The sequence below is a fragment of the Abramis brama genome, assembly GCF_963993115.1.
Source record: "Abramis brama genome assembly, chromosome: 19".
Lineage (NCBI taxonomy): Eukaryota > Metazoa > Chordata > Actinopteri > Cypriniformes > Leuciscidae > Abramis > Abramis brama.
The window spans coordinates 14,433,843-14,443,100 of record NC_139981.1 but is presented as its reverse complement, the minus strand read 5'-3'; the positions used below and the strand labels follow the sequence as shown (position 1 = coordinate 14,443,100).

General features: G+C 37.8%; 1 long non-coding RNA gene across 2 annotated transcripts in view; it reads left to right on the top strand.

Moving 5' to 3' along the window:
• The first annotated feature begins 3,701 nt into the window (after nt 1-3,701).
• The window catches only part of LOC311069946, a 62,769-nt gene continuing 57,212 nt past the window's right edge, over nt 3,702-9,258 (top strand). For both annotated transcript variants that reach the window (XR_014603589.1, XR_014603590.1), the window contains exons 1-4: nt 3,702-3,838; nt 7,778-7,848; nt 7,965-8,088; nt 8,231-8,300. This is a non-coding gene — a long non-coding RNA (uncharacterized lncRNA). The remainder of the gene's footprint in view (nt 3,839-7,777; nt 7,849-7,964; nt 8,089-8,230; nt 8,301-9,258) is intronic.

Below are 9,258 nucleotides of genomic sequence, written 5' to 3'. Positions count from 1 at the left end.
TTAAGAAAATGGACTGTTGCTGGAAACATTTATTGAGAAAATGAAAAAAATAAAGAATTTATTGAAACATGGAATAATTCAAGTCCCCCTGTGGTGAAAATCAAGCTTTTTTATGTTGTTTATATGTATATGTGGTGTTTTTAATATGCTTTAAGACAAACCATGTACAAATTCATAAGTCAACACCATTGCTGAGTATTTTCTGCTTAAAACTGCAGTGAATCAAAGACAGTCTCAAAATCACGGTCTGATATCGCTGGTGTTTCTGACGTCACAAACTACCTTTTAACCAATCACATCAACGTGTGATCGTCTACGAGTGGATCTCTGAGCTTGTGTGAGTGAGGGGAGGCAGGGCTAATTTGCATATTCATAGAACATTCAATGAGGCAAGGGTGTAGAGTTACAGTCAAGCTATTTTGAGGCATGAACTTTTAAATATGTAATTTTGGTGATCAAAGAGTTGTTTTAAAGGATAAAATTACTGACTACAGTGGGACTTTAAGACATCAGTAACAGTGTAACTAAAAACAGTGTTGTTCTAATAAAGTACATATATTTCAAAATACATTTATAATATCAACACATCCTCTGGTGTTCATTTTTTTTCCCCGTGCCTTAACTAATAGTAAAGCGAAAGAGATGAACGGTTAACACATGCTCTGTGCTGCCATTTTTAACTCTTAGACTCAAAACTGTTTGAATTTTGTTTTAAAAATGGCAGTTTGAAAAAAATAAAAAACTTCAAACTTGTAAGCTTGTATAATCGCATTTCTCCTCGAACAACTCATTGTGTCTTCAGATGAGTATGTTATATAGCTACAGTATGTGTGTATATAATATATTTATAAATGTATACTTAAATCTCACAGGATAGCTAGATGCTACAGCGAATGAGAAACTGAGCTCAGCTTAGCGTCTATTGACACCAATACTTTCTGTCCATTTGCACTGGCAGCCTGCAGAAATATGGCCTCTTAATTGGTGAATCATGACGCGTTGTAGTAGCTGTGATTGCCACCAAAGTGAAACAGTGAGATTATTAGCCATCCCGCAATGGAATTTATTATGATCTATAGGACTCTGTGTCTGAAGAGACCATTCCACCTCAGCGGGGAAGCAACAACACCACTCTTATTAGTCATACTTCACTAGCTGTCAACAGCCACAAAGGCAACTCGTGCTTGTTCAGGACGGTCTCATGTTTGGTGTCATGAGCGAAATGTTGGATATTTGTGTGCTTTATTTGATGGAGCAGTTTTGTGGAAATACAACACTTTTGAAATGTCTGTTAATTTTCATATTGCGGAGAGAGAAAAGACGGGCAGAGATGATAACTGCAAATAAATCAGTGAGCAAACTGAATTCTCTGTTTCATAATTCTGTGGAAAATATGGTGAATGAAACACCCATTACAGAGAAAATTGAAGCCCTTTGTTCTTAAGCATTCACTTCTTTGGATATTTCCCTGGATGGAGTCGGAGATTTGCTGGGCCGGAGTTACCCAGATGAGACAAACAGGAATTAAAACGCCATATGCTTGGAAACGCTACCTCGGCACTGCTCAAATGCCTCTGCAATTTCTATCAGTTTAAAGAGGGAAATCTTCAGAGCACCTTAACCATTTATTTATATATTTTCATCCTGCTCATTTGTTTATTTGTTCCATCTCACTCCCTGTCATGTTCATCAGTTTTGCGAAGACAACCTGCCTCGTTTTTGTAGCCTGATGCTGTTTGGTTATTCGATGAGTTGTACATGTAAAAATGCACTGAAATGCCAATGTTTTGACCAAAATTCATCTCCATCAAAGGTCCTGAGAGAGTGAGCACCTGACAATGAGTTCACACAGGCGGGTTTCAGGGGGGTTAGATGGCTTGGAGCCTGGGAGCCCCTTCTTTGATTTGTAAAGCCGATGAGATGTTTCTTATTTGGAAGCCTGGCTCAATCTCAATCTAGCGGTGCATTAGAGGTGCTGTTCCCCTACGCCCCACCTAGCTCAGTTAATTGTGTGTTTTCAACCCGCTGTCGGAGGCTAATTTAACTATAGATTGAAATGAAACAGCCCTGGCCTCACATTTTCTGGCAATCAAGACTCCAATTTTACTGTGTTTTCTCAGCAGACATTAATGATTCCAAAGCTAATACTCATTGTTTGAGGTGACATAGCAGCCCTGGCATTTACTTAACCTTTTGTCTTATGTACAAGTCTGAGTCAATGCAGAATCTACTCTTAATTAATATCTTTTCTTCTCTCTGCCAACATTCATTTCTTGAATATTCAGGGACAGTCAAAGCAGACAAAGGCAGATAATTCAAAGATAAAGAACGCCAAGAACATTTTATTTAATCTCCCCCAAAAAGAGAAACTTGTTTCTTTCTTTTATATATTTTTGAGATTTTCAGGCATAATTAACACTCAGAGCAGCTTCTTGGATATGTTAAAACCACACTAACAAAGAACAGCTCGGGTCACCTTGAACCTTAAACTGCTGTTACGAACCGGGTCAAAAAACCAAAATGCGGTTTCTGTAGTTAAATGCAAGTCATTGATCTGTTAATAATTGAATCAGTGTTTTTATTATTAAAAAGTTTAATTAATTAAAATGAAGTTAAAATAAAATAGAAAAATGTATGTTATAAATATAAAAAAATGAGAAATTTTGCCAATAGCCAACTAACTGAAATAAGTTGAAGTACTAAAATTACTAAAACTAACTGAAAAAAACAAGAAATCTATATAATAAAAATGACAACAGCACATTATAAAGTCACTAAAACTTAAATGTACTTAAATTCAAATGAAAATATTAAAATTAAAGCTAATTCAAAATATTAATAAATACTATAATAACACTGGTTAGCTTTAGCTATACAAATAATAATAATAATTGTTTCTTATTGAAATTGAGTTCAAACAAACTTAATCTAATTTAGTTTTTAGTTGATCCATATAAAGTCACCGAAAATGTTTCTAAAGTCTCTAAAGGATTGCTTTTTGAATCACATTCATAATGAATTTTGTCTACATGCTACTGAAGATAAACCAATTGGAGCTCTGCATATGAGGTCTGCCAGTGATGTAATAATGTAGTATAAACAAAGAGGAAAACACTGACAGCATAGCAGCAATCTCTGAATACATGAAGTGCTTTCATTCTCATTCCCTTTTGCAAAGGCCTTTTTTATGCAAACATGATTTTTCCTTCTATAATTTGAACCCTTTTTTATGACAATCAAATATATCCCATGTTCTCTCTCTCTCTCTCTCTCTCTCTCTCTCTCTCTCTCTCTCTCTCTCTCTCTCTCTCTCTCTCTCTCTCTCTCTCTCTCTGCTAAACTCCTTCTCCTTCCAGATAGGCCCCTCTGTGTACATTATCCAACATACACACGGCGTGCAAGTTGCACGGGTGTTTGAAAAGTGTGACAGAAATCATTTATTATTCTGCGATATTCAGAACAAATAAGGTTATGAGGCAGCAAAGCAAGCACAGGGCCTTGAGCTCAGAGGCTATTTGATTTGTCACAGGCCTGTTTTATCTCTCTCTTTCTCTCTCTCGCTCTCTCTCTCTCTCTCTCTCTCTCTCTCTCTCTCTCTCTCTCTCTCTCTCTCTCTCTCTCTCTCTCTCTCTCTCTCTCTCTCTCTCTCTCTCTCTCTCTCTCCCTGTCTCTTTTCTTTGCTATTCCTCTCCATGAAGGTTCCCAGCTGAACTTGGCTGAGGTCAGTGTCCGGTCAAATGGAGTCGGGCCTGTGCGTCTGTGGGGGTGCAGATGAAGTGGTCAGCAGTGTGACAGTTAGTGGGGATTCTGACAGCCCCAGCTCCAGTGTGGATTAGAGGTGAGGAGAGCAGACAGAGAGTGTGTGTGTGTGTGTGTGTGTGTGTGTGTGTGTGTGTGTGTGTGTGTGTGTGTGTGTGTGTGTGTGTGTGTGTGTGTGCGCTCTGAAGCATTGGAGTAACAGAGGGCCTAGCCTAATAGTGAAGGGAAGTCTGACTAATTTCTGTGAATTTGTGTTTCAAACTGCGCGTTTAATTTAATTGGCTAAAAAATTATTCATTGAATATTTTACATCTGTACTCCACCACATGGTCCATAACATCCTGGCATGGCATTTTATATGCTCAAATACATCCAACATATAGACACATATTGGTGATAATAACATTTAATTTAATTTGCAATGCAATTTACAATACTAATATTCATTTACATCAGCATTTTTTGTTTTAGTAAATAGCAATTTATTTAAACATGCTAAATCAGTTTTTTTTTTTTTTTTTTTTTTTTTTTTTGTATGTTTAATTACATTGTTTTTTTTATTATTAAAAACAACTTTGTTGTCTTTGTGTCAAACACTGAAGTTATAACCATACACTATTGTTCAAAAGTTTGGGGTCGAAAAGATCCAGAGTTTTCAAAACCTTTTTTCTATTTAAAATGTTCATTCTGATATGCTGATTTGTTACTATCATTTTTTTTATTATTATCAATGTTGAAAACACTTGTGCTGCTTAATATTTTTCAGGATTATCTGATGCATAGAACGTGCATAAGAACAGCATTTGGAATAGAAATCTTTTGTAACATTATAAATGCCTTTACTGTTGCTTTTGATCAATTTAACACAACCTTGCTGAAAAGTTAATGGTTATCTTTATTTTTTGGTCCACTTTAGACATTCTACTAACTATAAGTAACTTTGCTATTCTCATTAGAGCATTAGTTGACAGTAGTAGACTGTTAGGTTGGTTAGGTGTCAAGGTTTTTGTCGGTAGAATAAGTTGACGTAGTTGCAAAGTTATAGTCTGTAGAATGTCTGTCGAGGTCCATCAAAATAAAGTGTTAGCAGGTATTAACCAGACGGTCTACTAATACTCTACAGAGAGTTAGATGACATGTAGTTGCAAAGTTACTTATAGTTAGTTAGAATGTCTAAAGTGGACCATTGAACTAAATTGTTACCAATTTAATTTGTCCCCCTTTATTTCTATTTATTTATTTTTTTATTTTTTAAATCAGTGAATTGCTAACCATTTGAACCTATTCCAATTTGAATGTTTTGTTTATAAACCTGTTGAAACGATTAATTGAAAAGATCAGACTAAAAAGTACAATTTGTTCACGAATCAGACATCGCTGTAGCCCGGCTTCATGAATATGCTCAGTTCCGCACTGTGAGGTGTAGCAGAGCCCGAGTCAGAGCATTGATACATGCTCCAGCGTGTGTAATCTCACATAAGGCCATCAGAGATTAAAATGGCGGGATAATTACGGCAGCACAGGAGATTCCCGCTGTGTATGCATACACGCATGGGATTTGTAAGCTGTGCATTAGCCGCACGGTGTGGGACACCACTGAGAAGGTAATTTAAGGAGAAAATTCCACTGGATTCTCTCTCCCGATATCATTACCCGTCGTATATGCTCTATCACGTCCGTGCGTCGCTAACCCCGCACTGTAGATGAACACCATAGCAATTAATTGTTCTGGGCTTGGTTTTATAGCTCGTTCGTTGACCGAAGCTCAGGGAATGGTTTGTTCTAGCCATTGGTATCTAAATTAAATTGTCTTTATCTCCTGCTAGTGAAAAAGGGAAAAAGGGGGGGAAAATTAATTTGTTAGATCAAAAAAATATTTAATTTTACAACACATCAAACAAACTTTTATTCAGTCAGGGTGCACTGCAGCGGTCCTTTTTTCTTAATTAAGAAAGCATTCTATTATTAAACCACATGAAAAGAAACATCAATTCAAACAGTACAGTCATGTTCGACTACTACTAATCTTTTGGTAATTATTTTTTAATTGAATCTTTTGAACACAAAAGCCCTGAGCAGATGCTTGTATTACTTGAATCCCTCATCATACCCAGTGCTATATGTGCAAAGATGATGCTCTTCCGTGTGTGAGCAAAGGGAAAGGAGTTGAAGAAAAAGAAAAGGAGAATTAAAAACTAGAGGATGGAGAACGGGGGGAGAGACGAGACCCGTGGCACCCTGAAGAGTTGGAAACTTCTGCATAAACGAAAAGCTCAGCAGCGAAACTTCTTTAGATGATCACAGACATGCACAATGGTGTGCGCACAGGGCCTTGTTGCTGTTTCGCTGATACGTACGGTATTTTTAAAAATGAAGAGGTCGAGGTGGTTCTAATTCAAGCGCAGATCTGTGATTTTTACCTCGTGTATCCCTTCTCATAGCCGTAAAAAAAAATAAAAAAAAACCTTGGACAAGTGTTTTCCTTCAAACTTTGAGTTTAACGGAGTGCTGATTCGTCAAAGTTTGTGATAAATCTTGTGGAAACATGCTTTAAAAAAGTATTAGCCAAACCTGAAGTGAAGTTGGAAAGGCTTTGGGAGGAAGCGTGGAAAAAAGATGTTAAAGAATGGGAAAGCTTGATTTTTTTGACAGTTGATATGCTCCCGGTGTGGAAATTTGTGAAGTGCACTCTAAGACTCTTCAAAGTACTTAAGGCGGTTGGTGGAGATGCAAAGAGGGGCTTATGAAACGGGACTTTATGTGTCTGGACAGTTCTAAAGAGACATCCTTAAAAGTATGCAGGAACGCGAGCGGCAATCAGGCCCAGCCCAGTGCCAGATAAACCTGGGCAAATCACATTAAACACGCGTTATGCATGTGGCTACAAGGATGGCAAGCAACAAAATGGCTTCTACGCCGGCTCAGACTCACACTCCATCAAAAGCTGTCAGCATCATTTCTGATAAACATGATTTACACACACACATACAAACAGATCGTAGAAATGTCTCTTGCATCCATGCCATATTCCCCGGTAACAATGACCGTTACTCTCTTTAGATGCTCGAATGGCTTTTGTAGGCAGACTAGAAGTCAGTTTGAAACCTGAGAGAGATGTGTCCCTGTGTCTTCTAATCAGGCCTTTCAACGGCAAGAATGCAGTTTTCTTCTTATTGGCTGCCTTAGGTGGGTTCTTTCAGGTTTCAAAGCGAAGGACTTCTTTAAAAGCCAATGTTAGTTAAAGAGACCTTACTATACTGTATGTAAGCAGGAACATAGAAAAAGAAAAAGAGAGAAGAGAGAGAGCGCGGGATTTCTCAGCAGAAAGACGATGATAAATAAACAATTACATGAATAACCTTCTGAAAAGTCACCTGTCCTCCATAAGGAGGCTGTCGACAGCTTGTCAAGGGAAATTAAAGGTTTGTCACCATCATCCATGCACAGAGCCAACCGAATGGAGCTCTTAGAAAATGGAAGTGCTTTTGAGAATATAAAAGGGGTTTTATTCAGGATGTGTATGGATGCAGGCGGTGATTTGCAGTCTCTCAAAGAAGTGCAGAAATACTTCAAGTGCAAACCCCCAAAACCATTATTCTATACCCTAATGTGGTTTTAATCAGTGGTGTGTGGTGGACTTTTGAAATGGGGAGGCACAACCCCCTTTTTGTTTTTGACTGTAAATTCTTGTTCCAGTTACATTTTGTGGAACACATTTTTTCTTTAGACTATCCAAGAAAATATACAACAGAGTATGTTAATATAACATTAAATAAAACTGTCACATCAAGCATTTTTTATCGTTTTTAAACTATATGCTTCAAAAAATAATTACAGTAACCAACATTTTATTACTCTGTTGTTTGTCATGTATTAATGTAATTCATAAAAAAAAAAAAAAAGGTTTTATTTTTATAGTAAATACATTTCTAATGTATTAAATTAGTTATATTAGTAATAGTAGTAGTTTTGGTAATAAAAGGCTCACATATTATTTTGTGTTTTTATACCATTTCAGGTTCATTTTGATTCGGACATTCCTGTAAGTGGTGATGTTATGGAACAGAGACTCAAGACAAAATGATACTGGTAAGAAACAGGTTTATTGAAACAAGTAGCGGTGAGCACCAGTGGGTGACGATAATGGGAGAATGTCTTTGAATAATGATGGTGAGACATACTGACAGTCTGTGGTTCTTTTGCAGATGATGAAGGAGGTCGTGGATGCTGTGGTGAGAGATCGCTGGAGTACACACAGTGGAACGGAGGCAAGTAGCTGAGTGATGACAGGAACCAGGAAGACGATGGAGACTTTGGAGAAACAGGACGGTAGACGATCACACTAAACATTAATTGTAGGAAGATAAAGAGTAACAGGGAAGTGAGTCCTTACTCAAACGAGACCAGCCAATGTGACTGTGTGAGGTGAGTGCTTTTGTGCTGACTGTGCTGATGATCATATGACTTGCAGGTGCGGGTGATTAGTACTCAGGTGACAGCGATCTCTGTGATTGTGTGGTGGTGGAGCTGATCCCTGACAGGTGAGGGGTTTTTTCTGGTTGAGTGTACTTTGTGGTTCTTCTCTTTCCACCAGTTTGACCCATTAGTGCGGATTTGCATTTGTTGTGAATATGATATCAGCCAAAAAATTAGCCATTGATTGTTCTAAAAGGAGGTACAACCTCCTCTGAAATGACTTTCACCCTGTATTTTGTTGTTGCCCCTCACACTCACAGACGCTTTAGGAATGAAAACTCAATGAGGCTGTCTCCCTCTGAAACTTTATCCATGTCACTGTTGGACAGTGTTATTTAAGAAAAATGAGTGGTTTACGCACAGTTTATAGTCATATTTCATAATATTTATTTTGTTTTACTTTTAGACTGTAGATTTTTTTTTTTAGGAGACTCCTTCCTAAAGGAACCATTCTTGGTTTTAATATATAACCATATCAGTTTATCATTCGGCACCAGCAGAAATCAATCAGTACCATCCAATATTTCATTTCAAGTTGGAGTTTTAACCATAAAGGTATTACAGAGCGTAAATTAAAGATGATTTCCATTGCATTCACAGTGGGGGGGGGGGGGGGGGGGGGGGGGGGGGGGGGGTTTTGGCACATGGTTCACACTGAGAAAAGAGGCCGCGTGCGCAGGTTGAGTGGGCAGGTGCTCGGGTTTTGTTTGGGCTCCAGGTGTGCCTGTTTGGATCAGCAGTGCACAGGTCCTCAAGATAAAGTGTAAGCCCCTAGATCACTGAGCCTATGAAAACACGGCATGTAAGATGAGCTTTTACTGTTACTCTGACTTATTTGGGGTTATTACAGTGGTTGTTTTTATTGCAAATAAACAGCTCTGAGCCAGTCATAGAGTTGCATTTGAGTTGTCTATTGAATTACATGGTTCCTGGAGCATTATTTTCTGTCAAGAAATGCAATTTTTACACACTGTATGATTTAGTTGGTTTCTGCATTGCTGTGTTTTATTTATAAGTATGAGC